Source organism: Enhydra lutris, unplaced genomic scaffold (genome assembly GCF_002288905.1).
Source record: "Enhydra lutris kenyoni isolate GAN:26980312 unplaced genomic scaffold, ASM228890v2 scaffoldscaffold15, whole genome shotgun sequence".
Lineage (NCBI taxonomy): Eukaryota > Metazoa > Chordata > Mammalia > Carnivora > Mustelidae > Enhydra > Enhydra lutris.
The window spans coordinates 23,016,649-23,033,442 of record NW_019154099.1 but is presented as its reverse complement, the minus strand read 5'-3'; the positions used below and the strand labels follow the sequence as shown (position 1 = coordinate 23,033,442).

The 16,794-nt window shown below is 36.2% G+C and overlaps 1 protein-coding gene and 1 pseudogene across 1 annotated transcript in view; both read left to right on the top strand.

Annotated features, from left to right (window-relative positions):
• Positions 1-16,794, top strand: part of LOC111147021 (protocadherin 9) — an 899,956-nt gene that overhangs the window by 672,105 nt on the left and 211,057 nt on the right. The window lies entirely within an intron of this gene.
• Positions 1-16,794, top strand: part of LOC111147165 — a 29,498-nt pseudogene that overhangs the window by 352 nt on the left and 12,352 nt on the right.

Genomic DNA, 16,794 nt, shown 5'->3' with positions numbered 1-16,794 from the left:
CAGAGAGAATCTTTTCACTCCAGACCTGTAGTGTACTTCATCCCATGCATGATGGTTAATTTTATGTGTCAAGTTATTTACGTCACAATACTCAGATACTTGAGCAAACATTGTTCAGCATGGCATTGTGAAGTTATTTTTACATGAAATTAACATTTACATTAGCAGACTGAGTAAAGCAGATTATCCTCTATAATTGTTGTGGGCCTTGTCCAATCATTTGAAGACCTTAATAGAAAAAAGCATAAATAAATAAGTGGCTTTCCCAGAGAAGAGGGTATTTGCCAGCAGACATCCTTTGGACTCAAACTGCAACTCTTCCCCAGTTCTCCAGTCCACTAACAGCATACTCTATAGGTTTTGAACTTGAGAGATTCCACAGTTGTGTAAGACAGTTCCTTAAACTAAATCTCTTTCTCTCTCTCTCTCTCTTTCTACACACACACACACACACACACACACAAACTTTGCCATTCTGGCAAAAATAATTTCTCTGAACTTTTTAATTGTGGATGGTGTTTGCTGAACATTTGTATATATGAAAGGATTAAATCATTACCTTCTAGTTATATATGCTCTTTGAAGATATTTCCCCCACTCCTAATTGCTTTCCATATTCATATTTTAATTGTTATTCCATTACCTTTCATTCTGTCTCTGTGAATAATACGCAGAAACGAAGAGCACAAAGCACTAATTAATGAAAATATAAGTGAAACATTTATATTGTCTGAACACCATTAGCATGAAGGACTTTCTAAGAGTATTCTTGTCACTGAATTAGACAACCAAGGTAACTCTAATGAGAAGTACAGAAAAAAAAATCTTACCTTCTTGTATTCCTGTATTGCATTTTTTGTTTTCTAGTGGCCTTGTCAAAGAGAAAAGCACATTCGTTTTTGCACAGGAAGAATTCACAATGATTAACTTGGAGGGTCCTTTCAGTGTTTAATGAAAATTTTACCCAGTAGCTTTTAACAAGAACTTGTGAAAAAAATGTTTACCTCACTTCGGTCACTGAATACCCAAAGCCTATAGGACTTCCTGTTCAGTGACTAAGTTATTCAGTGACCAATGTGCCCTGGATAAAAGATTTATTTTAATTAGAATAACTGTTTGAATGACTTCTGTGTTAATCTTTACAGAGTAAACACTAAAGACTTTTCAATAGTCTGCAAGGCTCTACAGAATCTGGCCGCTGGCTGTCTCCTTGACCTCATCTCTCCACACATCTCCCTTATTTCTCTCAGTGTCAGCACTACAGGCCTGCGTTTATTCTGCAGACATGCAAAGCTAATTCTTCCTGGAATGCTCTCCACCCAGGTATCTTCAAACTGCTTCACTTCTTTGAAATTTTCTGTTTAAATGTCACATTCTCAGTAGGCCTTTTATGCTCTGTAAAATGTCAACCGATCCTGTCTTCTTACCTGTTTGTTACGTAGATAAAAAAAACTGTCTGTTAATTATATAATTAGTTAATTAAATAGTTAATTCAACACATAGATAGGTTTCGGGTTCACTCCAATCCAGACTCTGTATCCACCAAGAGTCATGCCAGTGCTCAGCACTCGCTGAACATAATGCATCATTAGCTGACTAATGAGCCATGAAAACTCAAGGGTGCTCATAACCAGGGTGCTCATGATCGCTGTGTGCAATGCAACTAGTGGTTCTCATCTAGGCAGATAATTAGAAATACCTGAGCACACTCCCAGCACTCCCACGAAACACATGCCAGCTATACATTATCTCCATCCTTTCCCCCCACCTCTCAGGTTGAGGTGTATTCTTCAGAACAATAGTGTTGAGAGCCAAAGAAGTCGATTCATTTAGAGCTGTGATTTAAAAAATTGTATGTTGTACCCCCAAAATCCTTCCAAGAGATGTGTGAGAGTTTTTAACTACTAAAATTCAGCGGCAGAAACCACATTAATTATAGGAAGACAAGGCTTCCTTTTGAGTCTTGCTTTCCCATCACAGACAGGTGAGAATGAAATGTGACAATATATGGGAAGAATTTAGAAGACCATAAAAGGAGTACACAACAAAATTTTTGTAAAAACCAAAGAAATAAGTTTATTTTTATAGTGAAAGAAATTGTGCTAAGTGATTAAACTTATTCCTGTTATTAATTAATATTTTGATTCAGTTGCATCTTTCCTTGTACAAAAGGAAGGGAGGCACTGGGAAGGGGAAGATAAGGCACAGAGGAGGGGACGCTAGGTGAGGACTCAGAAGACCTGTGTTGGGGCTTCAGCTACCTTAGTCCCTAAGGTGTATGACATTGAATAAGTCACATAATAAAATCAAATTGCTTAATCTATAAAATGCCAGTAATGCTTTCCCTAAAACTATATGGACAGTGAGGATAATCGAGTGAAATAATACTTGAAAAATTGCTTTCTAAACTTAATGGGTCAAAAAGATATGTACATGTATTCCCATGTGCATATACAAGTATGGTTTTTAAGATACCATTGGAGGGGCGCCTGGGTGGCTCAGTCGGTTAAGTGTCTGCCTTCAGCTCAGGTCATGATCTCAGAGTCCTGGGATAAAGCCCCACATCGGCTCCCTGCTCAGTAGGGAGCCTGCTTCCCCCTCTGCCCCTCCTTTCACTCATGTGCATTCTGTCTCTCTCTCAAATAAATAAAATAGAAAAAAATTACATTTGATAACTGATTACTTCATCTCATTGATATTATCATAAAAAGGCTAGGATTCTTTACAAAAACACTTCAGGGTGGACGTTTTGGAGTTAAACTTTGAAACTTTCTTCTGGTAACTAACATAATCCTGAGAGGGACTGTTCACTCATGCTACTGTTCCAGTACTGTGAATTATGGTGGAGCTGCCAGTGATGGTGTCATTGGCTCTTAGAAAACTGGAGAGAAGGTACTCAAGTAGTCTCCATCAGAGCCCTTCCTGAGCATGATTTTAAAGAAAACATAGAATTTTCCAGAATCCACTGGCAATTATAGTATCTGTTTTCTAGATAGCCAGGGATAGCTTTTCACCGCTTACATTTCTGAATTAACCAAGTTTGGTATAAAATTCTGGTGCATCATAACTTAAGTTAAAATGAATCTTTATAAACAAAGTGGCATAAATTTTTGTATTTGAGATTATTCCAGCTATTGTTCTCACATCTAGGTTATTTAGTCTAGAGCTGGGGAGAAAAAATGCTAGTATGTACAGCAAACCTAACATCTTATTGTTCTAAGAGTTTCAGCAAGAATTTGTGTGATAATAGTATAGTGTTTTGGACTTAAAGGAGTCGCAAAAATGTTCTCTGTGTGTGGGAGTGTGTGTGTGTCTAAAGGGAGCATCTTACTCTGTAACTCAGGGCCTCGTAGTAAATTGCTGCCGAAGAAACCAGGCACGTCAAGAAAATGTTTTCCATTTTGCTAACAATTTTTAATGTGCCCTCCACATAGTTTATCATTTCTACTGTTACTAAATATTGAAGTGGCTCTATTCTGATTTTCCAGTGTTGCATGTTCTGAAAAATATCATTTAAATATTATTCTGTTATCATCTCTCAGTAATCAGAATGCCAGAAAAATTTAGTGGGTCACTGGTTCGGGGTCCATTTATGCCATGTAAACATACAGAAAGAGCTTTGGATCACGGGACTCGGTAACACTTCTCTATTACAGAGTCATCATACACTTTGGGGCCAAGTGTATTTTTATATAGTAAATTGAGGGAAACCAAAAGGTGAGCCACTGTTTTATAATAAAATATGCCTGCCAGGTATTAATGACTGTAGCTTTTGTCACACTTGACAAGAGCTATTTTTGAATTTGTTATGAATTTCAGAATCTCTAACAACAGATTATGCTGCCAGTATTCATAAGAGTACTAAAAAGACTGTCAGCCTTGATGTATGCTGCATTCACTAGACAGTTACACTGAGTGAAGAGTCATGATTTAGTATAACTCTTGTAGGAATGCCTGCAACTAAGGCCAATGTAAAGAGAAAGTGTATATGAGAAAGAATGGGAAAGAGACATGCAATAATATTTTAATTAAGGCATCCTTTAAAAATATCTGTTCATCTTTATGAAACTAGAGTTTTCAGATTCTCCTGACTTTTCTCCAAACATTGCCCTGACTCTTCTGAATTATATAGCTTTGTCAAAATGACATCATAGAGTTGGGACCAGTTGAATTTTAAATCTTGAAGTCATCTGGTTCATTCTTTGAGTTGAAATACCAACATTAATCAGCATTAATGAAAATAGCATTCCTAAAAGCAAGAGTAAGGAAGACAATTGCGTCAAAACAACGTGTCTGTGCTGCCATGATAACCATTTCATAATGTTCTTTTCAGTCATACTTTCAAATTGGATGGATTTGAAAGTATGGATGGATTTTCATTATTTTCATTATTGGATAGATTTTCATCCTTAATAAATGTGTGGCTCCTACAGAGCTCCAGAAGTCAGCCAGTGATCCCAAATTAGATTTAATTAAATAAAATTAGTTCCGGTGGAGTTTTTTTTTTGTTCATTTTGTTTTTGTTTTTGTGATTTTGGTTTTTCTTTCTGCACCCTCATATTTAGTTGCATTTCAATCAAAACATATTCTTAGATTGTATAGTCAATTAATAAATAGTTGGAGAGCTATGGAAAATACTTGTTGACCTCTCTCTAAGTTTATGTCTCTTAAAACTAACAGCATAAACAAATTAAGATAATGTTGTGGTTAAATAAGGGTTTCTTGCAATGAATAGGTAATGATATTTTGTCTATTTAAATTCAGTGACATGAGGAAAAATGCCTAAAAGCAAATGTTTTTATCAGTGAGTGTGTAAAATTGGGATATGATACTTTTAAAGTGAAGTAGATTTTAGAAGTATTTTGATTGTTAAATTGCTGAAGACTGAAATATGGATGCTGAAACTTTGAATAATTCACTGCTCTTTGCTTAATTATCGTACATTGATACTTGCTATACATGGGAAACTACATGAATAAGGTTTAGAGGAATTTTCAGGAAAAATCTTCTCTTTTGGTGTATTTTAACTTCAATGTGGTATATTTTACTTCACTTTATGATGATGATTTGTTTTCTTAAAATTTCATGTTTTTAAAATAAGACTTTCTTGCTTTATTTTTGCTTCTAATAGAAGCATATGGGAAATCTGTCTTGAAAGTTAAATACTGCTAAACAAACTGTTATGATCAATAGGGACATTAAAACTAATTTTTTAAAAGCACATGGATCCTTTCAGTAGAATGTGTTCGTACCAATTTCTTTTTTTTTTTAAAGATTGTATTTATTTATTTGATAGAGATCACAAGTAGGCAGAGAGGCAGGCAGAGAGAAAAGAAGGGAAGCAGGCTCCCTGCTGAGCAGAGAGCCCAATGCGGGGCTCGATCCCAGGACCCCGAGATCATGACCTGAGCCAAAGGCAGAAGCTTAACCCACTGAGCCACCCAGGGGCCCCTCATGTCAATTTCTTAACCATCGTATAGGATATTGATAAAAAAAAATAGTGTTTACTCATCAAAAATGAGAGAAGCATACCTAGACCCTCTTCATGTATTTTGTAAACTTAATCTATATACTCAGTATTTTCACTGTTATTGTACTATTTCTCCCAGTATGTAAGTGCACATACTTTTACTACTTTCTATTTTATATCTGTGCTTTTCATTTCTTTTTTAGTTATTTAACTACTAGAACCTTTATGTAAAACTTAAAACTTAGAGGTCTATATGGAACTTATAGACCTCTCTATATAACAATTTTAGAAACAGGGGTGCCTGGGTGGCTCAGTGGGTTAAAGCCTCTGCCTTCGGCTTGGGTCATGATCCCAGGGTCCTGGGATCAAGCCCCATGTTGGGCTCTCTGCTCAGTGGGGAGCCTGCTTCCTCCTCTCTCTCTGCCTCTCTGCCTACTTGTGATTCTGTCTGTCAAATAAATAAATAAAATCTTAAAAAAAAAGAAGCATAATATACTTTATCATGGCTTAGAAAATTGTTTATAACTTAATTCAACTCAGTGGTTATCTTATATTTCATGTTCAACTAAATAATAAAACCACTGCAGATATTTCTTTTATTCTCATTGTCTTCCTACATTCTTTTAAAGTAGTTTTACTATAGGAGTGCCTGGGTGGCTCAGTTGGTTAAGCCTCTGCCTTTGGTTCAAGTCATGATCTCAGGGTCTTGGGATCAAGCCCCTCATCAGGCTCTCTGCACAGCGGGGAGCCTGCCTCCCCTTCTCTCTCTGCCTGCCTCTCTACCTACTTGTGATCTCTCTGTCAAATAAATAAATAAAATCTTTTTTTTTTAAAGTAGTTTTACTCTAAAAATCATTTTTTATAAAAATCGAAAAAAGAAAAAAGTTAAATACTATAGGTATGTAAAAATATAGATAGTAAAAATTTCCATAAGCTCCTGTCTCCCACTTTAGTCTTGTGTATGTTTTCAAGATCTATAAATAGATGTAGGTATAAATATAAAAGGAATCAAACTCATCATGTTGTTGGTAAGTCTTTCTTCCTTTCTTTTTTTGAACAATGTATTTCAGAAAACTTTCACATCCTGTCTATTCTGCTGACTTCTACCACTAAGTTGATTATCTACACCCAAATTAACTGACTAACATTTCAGGATCTAGCTAAAAAAGGATCTTAGGATCCAGAGAACAATGATTTATTAAAAAATAAAATAAATCTTTTCTCAAAATAATTATTATACTCAAAGGCAAAGGGAATTTGATGATTAATTTATGAAGAGCTAAATAGTTTTGTACTTTCTGTTTATTTTTACGTATTCTCAATATTTGACCTGAAGAAAAGTATCAGCCATGAGATGTAGAAAGGGGTTCAGTGGTCATTATGAGAAAATAGAAAGTGAGTTAAAATTTTAAAAAGGAATAGATTAATAATCTGGAACATATCCACAATTATCTGGAAACAGCTGGTGCCCTTTCACCATTGCTTCAAGTAGAGGCTCTGGTTTTATGCCTCTCTGCCAGAAATAACATCAGTCCAGAAGCCTTGAATCCCAGCAGCCGGGAACTGCCAGAACTGGAGGGTCTATGAGTGCACAAGTGACTTCCTCAACCTGCATGAAGCTGGGTTGCTAAGACCATGGGATAACCTTTAACCTTTTAACTTTTTCATAGATGCTTTGAGTTATGCATATCTTTAAGCTGCTACATCTTATCTGTAGTTAAACCATTTTCTAAAAACTATCGTTGGTTCTCATATTGTCACTTAGTTTGAAATAGTGTATTGCAAAATTATTGTAATAGCCAAATGCTAGTAACAGGTAGAAAGAAAAGTGAAAGCCAAGGAGAATGGCTATAATGATATGGGAGTGAGCAATAAAAGATAAAATCAATCAAATATTTATATATTTGGAACAGAAAATAACACTACAATTAATTGCTAAGAATGTAAAAACAAAACATTTAAATTTGTTTCTCCATTTAGAACTCATTTTCAGTGTCGTAAATATTAAAACTCGCCAGTCTAATCGTAAATCTCTTCTAACTCTTATTTGGACACCTGGTATGCTGACTTATAGGACATGTTTAAGCATAGAGATCTCTACTTATTAAGTAGACACATAAAATATCTGGGGATAAAAGAAATAGAGCAATTAGAGATGTGTAGACATTTTCCTCATCTTACAGAGAAGGAAATTTTATAACCCAGAGAATTTAAGTTATAGGGAGTCTATACCCTAAGTCTCTAAGTTCCATTTTGTTATTGATTAATAATCGCATGATGGGAGTCTAACTTAAAATTCCATAAACATGTTTGTTTTAATGCTTCATTATTAGAATGCATAAACAGTATTTTTAAATGAATACTACTGAAAGCCTCAAATAAAAATCTCTTCTCCTTGTTTGTCCAGGAGGCTTCTTATATTTTACAGGTGTAGGGAGTAGACCACCACCCCAAATGAATCTGAAAACATGATTGATATTTCTTAGAAGAGCTGCTAAAATTTGGATGAGACCTTCTTTCTTTAGTACAGATTCTTGATTGTAAAGAATCTCAAGTGAATGAAAAAAGAAGATTGCTTCTTGAGATGCTCATGACATACTATCCTTTTATTTTAACTTTATGTCTTGTTGGTCATGGTGCTTTCCACTGCCAGGTTGAAAACAATGATTTTTAATCAGCTCTCCATATATAACTTTTAATGAGTACATCACAGCAATCCCTTGAGATTAAATGGGGATAAAAGCTGTTGTTTTCCTGAACTTGATAGGTATAAAGTGCAGCATCCTCCCAGTCTGAAAATAAATGCAAAAGTGGAGCTATTTATTATCAGCAAGTTCTCATTTGTCTTTTGTTCTTTAGACCAGAGTTCTTATCACCATCAGAGTCTGATAGAACTAATATTACCAAGAAAGCAGAGGATAAAAGGGATCAAAGACAGGCGACAAAGGAAACACACACATACACACACAAAAGGTTTCAAAAACAAAACAGGGATTTTTTTTTTTTTTATTTTACCTCTAACACTTTTTAATCATTTAAAGTTATTTTTAAAGTCCTATTTCTTAAGGCACTCCAGTACTTCATGATAATAAGCATGGGGAAAACAATGGAAAATTAAAACAAACAAACAAAGAAACAAAAACCACCCATCAAGCACCTAGCATCATGACCTGGCCTGAGGAAATAGTGGTAGAAGTCAGGGAGTTGCAGGTAAAGGGAGATAAACACTTCCATTAGTAAAGTATTTCAGAAGTCAGTGTTCTCCGCAGAGTAAATTCTCAGAATGATAATGCAACAAACACCAGCAAAGGATTTACTTGTGCTATAATTGGCTAAAATCTCTTATTCCCTCTCCTTCAACTTATTTGCTGGTAAAAAGAGGGGGAAGGGAAGACTGTGTGGGTGATGTTAACCATATTTTTATGTTTTCATTGGATCAGAAGGCACATGGACATAGGCATTACTAATTGTATATGGAGGATTCTGCTAATTTCTAAATAGCATTTCTTTTAGCATGAATGTGATACTAGATTATTAAACAATGAGACTTTTTTTTCCATTTTCTTATTAACGTCATAGATTACTTAAAAAAAAAGATACCACAAAGACACTTAACACAGGGATAAGAAGCCCCTGAATAGAGATATGACTATGGAATCAACCTGCCTTGATTAATAGATACCTAATACTCAAAGCCCTGCAGTAAGAGGGAAGTAAAATGCTACTAAGTCAGCGTTAAGTTTTCATCTCATTTGAGATGGTTTCAGGAGATAAGCCACACACTGTCTAAAAATAATGAAGTCTGAAAGGTTGGCCACTGGGAATCCTTGTCACAAACACATATCTTCCCATGCTCTCACAGTATTAATAATTTCTTTTCATAGACAAAAAACCTTCAAAACCAGAGGTCATATCAAAAGGAAGTAGGAGAATCTTAAAAAGGAGTTGAAATTAAAACCTGTGCTTAAATTTGATATTGAAAGCAGAGAAATTATTGCTTATTCTACCAGTAATGATTGACAATAAATATATCAGCATAACTTAATTACATTGCAAGGAGATATAGGTGTATGTGTGTGTGTGTGTGTGTGTGTGTGTGCGTGCGCGTGCACTCATGGTGTATTGTGTGAATGCACTCTGTGTGTATTTATGACTCTTATAAAAGTTGTGGATCATTAAATTCCTGCAAAAGGAGATTTTTTTTTTTTTCTGAAACAAGTAAAGTCCTTTTCCTTCCCCCCCGCCCACAGTATGGTAATATAATTTCTTTGTAGTATGCAGTACTATCTTGTGTTTATATGGTATTGATCTGTATGAGGAGGCTTTTGCTTCATATCTTTGTTCTGCAACAGTGGTGTATATCATGTTTTTATGTCACAGATATATACTACCTACCGTGTAAAACAGATACAAGAAGAAAAAAAAAAAAAAAAAAAAAAAAAAAAAAAAAAACAAATCAGTTTGATCTATCAGATACTTTTGCAAACAGGAAAAAAACAACTTTAAAATAGACTTCTTCTAATAAAAAGAGATTGCATAATATTCAGTTCCCATGCAGTTTTATTGAGTATTTGAGAGACAATCAGATTTCATTACATCTCAACAAACAGTGTAGTTATTAGTTTTTGGAGCAAATTTGACTCTACTGATGTGCAAACAAAAAGAAAAAGACACAGACCTTTTTGTTGCTCAGAAAACTTCATACAAATGATAATAAAAGGTAGTTACTTTTTCCCTGAAATAGTTCACTTTAGTGCAATAGGTTCTATTTTCTCAGCTGTCAGTACTATTATTGGCGTAAAGACTGGGTGTATAGCTAGAATTTTCCAGTTCCCTTAAGTGGGGATTCTGTGTCTGAAGAAATGGTGCATTTCAAGTCCTTTTCAACCTGTCAGTATTTGAGAGTTATTAACTTCAACTTCCTTTCTGCCTTTTGAAATCTGACACTGATTTGTCCCATATTTCCCAGAGGCCTCTGTGTGCAATTAGCCATTGGATTCACTGAGTAATTACTTCATTTTTCATGTAAAATGCTCTTGATTTATTATATACTTGGGAAGCAATGGCAGAGATAGGTCAACAGCAGTTAGAGGAGATTAAAGTAGATATTCTGTTTAACTGTGGAAGCAATCAATCCCCATAAGTCTGTGAGCGAAGAGTTAAGAAGGGTGCCACTCAAAGTTTAACAGTGGTTTTCTAGAGGAATTTACCATTGCTTTGAAATTTCATTGAGTAATGGGAGGGCATTTTGAAAAATCCTACCTCAAGAACTTATCTAAGTGAGTAGTGGAATGACATATCACTTAACAACAAATTCAAGAAAAAATGTTTTTAATTCTCAGCAAGAGTTTTACAGATCTTCTAAACTGCGTAAATCAGTGCAGTTGTACTGTTTAAAAGGAAAAAAGGAGGCCATTGCTAGCCTCTTCCTGCCATCCTTTGACGAGAATTTTGCTAGCAATTGCTGTGCTAATGTAATACTTTTCTAAATGGATTTCCCCTGTCTATGGATAGGTTACTCTGACTTAAATAAATGATACTATGCAGGGTAATACAAAAGGTATGACTGGCTTGGAATGAAGAACGATTGTTTCCTTTTGACTAGGTACTCACATTTTATGTGCAGTTTTGTAGTTGATACTGTAAAGCTGAAAATTACACTTCACTTGCTTGGGAAAACACATTTTAGCAAGATGCCAGTACTTTGTTTCTGTTTGTACAATTGCACCATCACTAGGAGCTTCCTCAGTAGAGTAGTTTCCTTCGGTGGGACTGGCATCTGAAGAGAGGATAATTGAGTGACCTTGTATCATGGAGGAGGAATGCCAAGTCGGAAATGGAAGACTCCCCTGTGAAGGGAACTGCTGAGAGTTTTCATTGCACAAAATAACAAAGCAGGGGTGGATCTTTTAAAAATTATAAAGCTAGCTCCAAAGGCACTAGACTGTCTCTTCCTCTGCCATTTCTGTGTTTATATTTCTAATTCTAGTCATTGAGAGACGGTGAAATTGCAGGAAGGGAAAAAAGGGAAAAATATATTCCTTCAGGGTTATCGCCATTTACTTCAACAATATATTAGTTATTGTTAGTGTTCTTTACCCCTCTTACTTTGGAGACTGCGGCATAATAACTCACCAATGGAGCTACTGTGATTTGATTATTTTTAGGGATCCAGATGGGTGTCTTTGGACATTTGACCGGTGTATGCGTAATGAGTGTGTTTGAAAATTTATCTCTAATAACTGATCCATTCTTTTCTATTTTCTTTTATCTTCAACTTTCTTACACATTTTGGACCATTACATCGAGGCATGTTTGAAAACATCAATGGGAAGCAAGTTTCCTTATGCAGGTTTAATCATATGGAACCTCATCAGCATAAAGAGTACTGAATCCGTGAAATAAGAAGTCCAGAACACTAAACTTTCTACTATGACGTATCAGCACCGTGTCCATGTAAGCTCCTTAATACTGTTACCTGTGTTACAGAAATTAAAAGACAAGGGCAGAGATAAATGCAGAAAAAAGAGAAACCAATCATCTGTAGGTCAAAGCAGTAGGGAAGATTTAATCTAACATACTAAGTGATGAATTCAGAGAGAGAATTCTATCTTTTAATGAAAAGAAATGACATGACAATATTTGCTGGTTTGGAATTCTTTTTTAGTAGCTTGACTAAAACAAGGTCGCCTGCTATATTTCACCCTGACACTTACAGTAATTTGGGAATGATCACAACATGGAAAAATGGACAAAACTAACGATGTAAGTTTTACATAGTCGGGTATTTTCTGCAAGGAGCGTCCTGCAAGAGAGATGATGTTTTCTGAAAAGCTTGTGTAGAGGATTAGTGCTACTTCATTTTTAGTGTCCCAAAACAAAGCTGGCCAAAGAATGAGGAAATCCCAGAAATATTCATATTCAAATCGCACAGCCACTGCACAGCTCAATTGTATCTCAAGCAAGCACGAATGGCTCTTTCCTGCCACTTTGCAGCGGAGAGCATTTGGGGCTAGGCTAATAGTACTTTGGAGTACTTTTGCTTGCGCAAAAAGCAATCATGTAAATGGTAACATTTATAAGTAATCCAAAAGACAGATTCTTTTATGCACAGAGATTTTGTTAAAAACAAAAGTAATCCTAACATTTCAAAAGTGTATGACTTTGAGGTACTCTTCCTGGGGATGTGTTAAGTCTGTTTCAAATTTCCATTCACGTGAAATTTGACGTTACTATGTTTGAGATATTCATTTCAGATATTTGTTCCAGATATTGGGTTTCAAATACTCAGAGAAAAACTGAATCAAAAACATCTTGGGTATTAACTCCCAATGCAATGAGAATTGATCTCTCTCTAAGTAGTCACAAAATAAAAGGACAAATTATGCCAAATTAACAAATACTAGTCTAGGCTTTGGGGCAGTGGGGAGAGATTTCAAAGCATTGCATAAGCTAAAAAATACACGGAATTTGGGACGCCTGGGTGGCTCAGTTGGTTAAGCCACTGCCTGCGGCTCAGGTCATGATCCCAGGGTCCTGGTATCGAGTCCCATGTCGGGCTCCTTGCTCAGTGGGGAGCCTGCTTCTCTCTCTGCCTCTGCCTGCCGCTCTGCCTCTTGTGCTCTCTCTCTCTCTCTCTCTCTCTCTCTCAGACAAATAAATAAATAAATAAAACCTTAAAAAAAATACACGGAATTTAAGACTATCATGATTGTTAGGCATTTTAGCTTGACAGAATTTCTGAGCTTTGAGCCATACGGACTTTCCTCTTCTGGGGGATCTTCATTCTGACAAAATTATTAATCAAAATATTTGTACAAGACACAGTACTTTTATTTTTATCTTTTATTAGCACCACAGGATCACAGTCACTTTATATAACATTTATAACTCAAACCTCAGGTGTTCCTGCCTTATGCTTGTTCAGTTCATAATTAAAATAAATAGCATTATTCCTTCTCTAAAGCGCTTACAATAGAGAAACTCCAGTTAGTGGAAGCTTTCTGCCCTTCTTGATAGTGGCTTTACACTTATAGCTATTATTTATTTTTATTGAGCACCAATTATGTCCCAGCCTGGTGCTCAGTCCTAGGAATGTATAAGGAATAACACTGTTCTGTGCCCTTCTACTGGGGGAATCAGACCAACATCCAATGAAGTAGCGCACCTGAGTGCTTTGAAAGCGAAGAGCTGTGCAAGGGAGACGTAAATTAATGGAAGGATTTAAATGCTTTGTAGGAGCTAACATCGAAGGGTTAAGTTGGGTTGATTCAGGAGAGGGCTAAGTCAAGAAAGAACCTTCATGGCCCCCACCGGGACAGTAAAGTGAAAGATGCAGAGTTTGAAAGAGAGGATTTGAAAAGATGAGAGGCCTCGTATTGGACATGCTGATTTTGAAGTACTTTTGGAGAAGATGAACAGAAATGTCCGAGATGCAATTGAGTGTATGTTGTGGGCAGAGGCCAAATGGGAGAACCTTGAAGCACCAATGGGTAATAAAGAGTCAGAGACATTCAATGTAGAGAAATGTGTTTAAAGAGATTTGGCTTAACGCAGCAAGAATGAGTCAATGGATTAAAGAGAACTTTTTTTTTCTTTGTTTGAAGAAGGAAAAGATTTGGACATATATAAATGCTGAGGTGCTGAGGGCCAGAAAAGAAGGAAACATTGAAGGCTAGGTAGAAGAGTCAAAATTGGTAACATTTAGTTCCACGGACAGGGAGGAAATTGGATGCAGAGTGCGCATAGAGGGGCTGGGATGTGAGAGCGTACGGGACAGTGTTAATTTGAAACACAGGAAAGCAGAAAAGAGAAGTGAGAAATAAGGAAGGATTGTAAAGAGGTAGCAGATTGGGGGATTTTCCTGCTGATGACGTCCGTTTCCAAGAATTGATCTGGCCTTTTTTGAGGCGAAGGGAAATTGGTGGAGACGAGGGGTTATAGAGAGCGAGGGAGATGGAAGATGCTGTTGCAAAGGAGGGGAATGAAAGGGAAAGAGAGAACTAGAAGAAGTGCCTGGCAATATTAAGGAATACATGGCTGAAGTTAGACCCACAAATGCATAGTGACAAGCTCCTGTGACAGTCTGAGATTTTCCTCCTGAGGCATACCTGTGTGTGTGTGCACAACACACACACGCACATAAAATTTTAATAGCAACTTTCCCCGGAAAGTTGCCAGCTATGTTAAAACAAGAGCAAAAGTTGGCAATTTTTTCAAGATACCTAGGTTATCTACATATTTTGGTTTAAGAATAATATTCTCTATTTTAAGAATGAATATTCTCTACATTTTTATTTCCCAATTTATATCATTGTAAACTGCCTCACATTGGCTTCTGTTGGCCTTATAGGAAGCTTATATACCCACTTTAGCTCTTTTGCATTTCTCAGCAGAGGTTGAGTTAACATTTGGAGGGATGGGGTGGCATAACTAAACATTCTCACTTCTGTCCCTCTCCCTTTGGGTTGCCCTTTTGATAGCTCTGAATTTCTAGATTTCTCCATGTCATTTTGCAAATCCAAATTATGTTACCATCGACAGTCCCCTTTTGTTGAACAGAAGAGAGTTCTTAACAGGTCTTAAATTTGCCTGTACCCTCTTTAGAAATTCTTGAACAGAAAAGGATGCTGATTATTTGTTCTGGAATTATATATAAAAGTTCAAGACATACAAGATTGACAAAACTAAAATGTCATTCTTCTGTGATGGAATAGACACAATTAAAGAAAAAACTGATACTTCTGATATAAATGGAATTCATACTCCAAAGGAAATTGATAACCATTTATATGATTATAAAGCGATGAAGATTTATCAGACATAAGATACTTTCAAAATATTTTTATTACTTTCAATTTGTTTGATTTCAACAGAAGTATTCTTATAATTAAGTTGTGATAAAGATTTTGATAGCTTATCTTGGCAAAACCATGAACTCATTAAAGTGCCTTCCCACTTCATTTTTTTCCCTCTCACATCTCCACCTGAATTCCAGGTGATTAAGCACATTAATCATTATTTAACATCACTTCATAATGGGCTACACTGACCTTTCTGCATATCAATGGAGGTTTCATTGGTGTACACTAAATCTACAGTATATAACCCAATTCAAAACTTTCTGATTGTGTTTTTAGGTAACTCATTTTCTATTTAAATGTCTTTCAAAGTTGAAATTTCTAAAAACCATAGGAAGTCGAAGTTCCCCCATCCCACCCCGGATACCGATTTTTTTCTTCTGAGCTAGCAGAGAAATGCAGGTTATGAGAGTGAGTCTATGGTTGCTGCCACTTGATCTAGTGATTTTCTTAGTGATAATGATGATAATGATGATGATAAAAAGCATCTTTAACTTAAACTCTTCTTGCCGCTCGCTCGCTTTACCCCTTTCCTGACTCTAACTCCCCCACACTCCTGTGGAGCACCCTGTATGCACATCCTTCTCTTGAGTCATGGTGCATCTCCTCTTATCCTTACATATAAGTTCAGTTCATCTGAACCGTAGTTTGGGGAATGATCCCCGTGCTTAGAAGACACACGTCATCTGTTACTTGAACAAATGCATTCTTGTCATTACCTATAAGAGTGTTACCACTTGGCAGTTGCTTTTCCTCATGTCAACTCTTTCTCTTTACTTCACTTTTGGGCAATGACTCAAGCTCTGCTTTTCAGTTCCTCATCTGTAAATCCTGCATAAAGCAAGTGCTATGTAATTGTACGTGATGACCATGATGGCAATGGGGAGGAGGATGATGGGGGCATTTCACAGGAAGGCAATGGTGCAGGAAAGGCAAATGAGAGAGTGAGTTCACTTTCAAGAATGCTGACGATTCTTTCCTGAACACATTGCTATATTTTCACCTCATATCACCCTTGCTTTGAGGTCATTTTGTGGAAACATCCTGCAAGTAAGAGGAACACGCAGTGTATTCTTTTCTGAGCTTATAATTTCAATCCAGTGAAGGAAATTAAGGTTATTCTTCTATCCACAATTATGCTATCTACTGAGAGTTCAAATAAGAATAAGAGGTTTTAATCGTTTCTTGTAGCTGTTATATCAAATTACCACAGACTTGGTTATGTAAAAACCAGAAATTTCTTCTCTCCTATTTCTGGAGGCCAGAGGTCAGAAATCAAGGTGCCAGCAAGACTGCACTCCCTCTGCAAGTTTTAGAGGCGATCTTACTCCTTAAAGCTTCAGTTACTACTAGAAGTCACATATTCCCTGTCTTGTGACTGCATTATGTTAGTCTCTACCTTCATGGTCACGTTGCTTCCTCTTCTTATTTCTATGTTTCTGTTGTCTGTGTGTCCATTCTAAG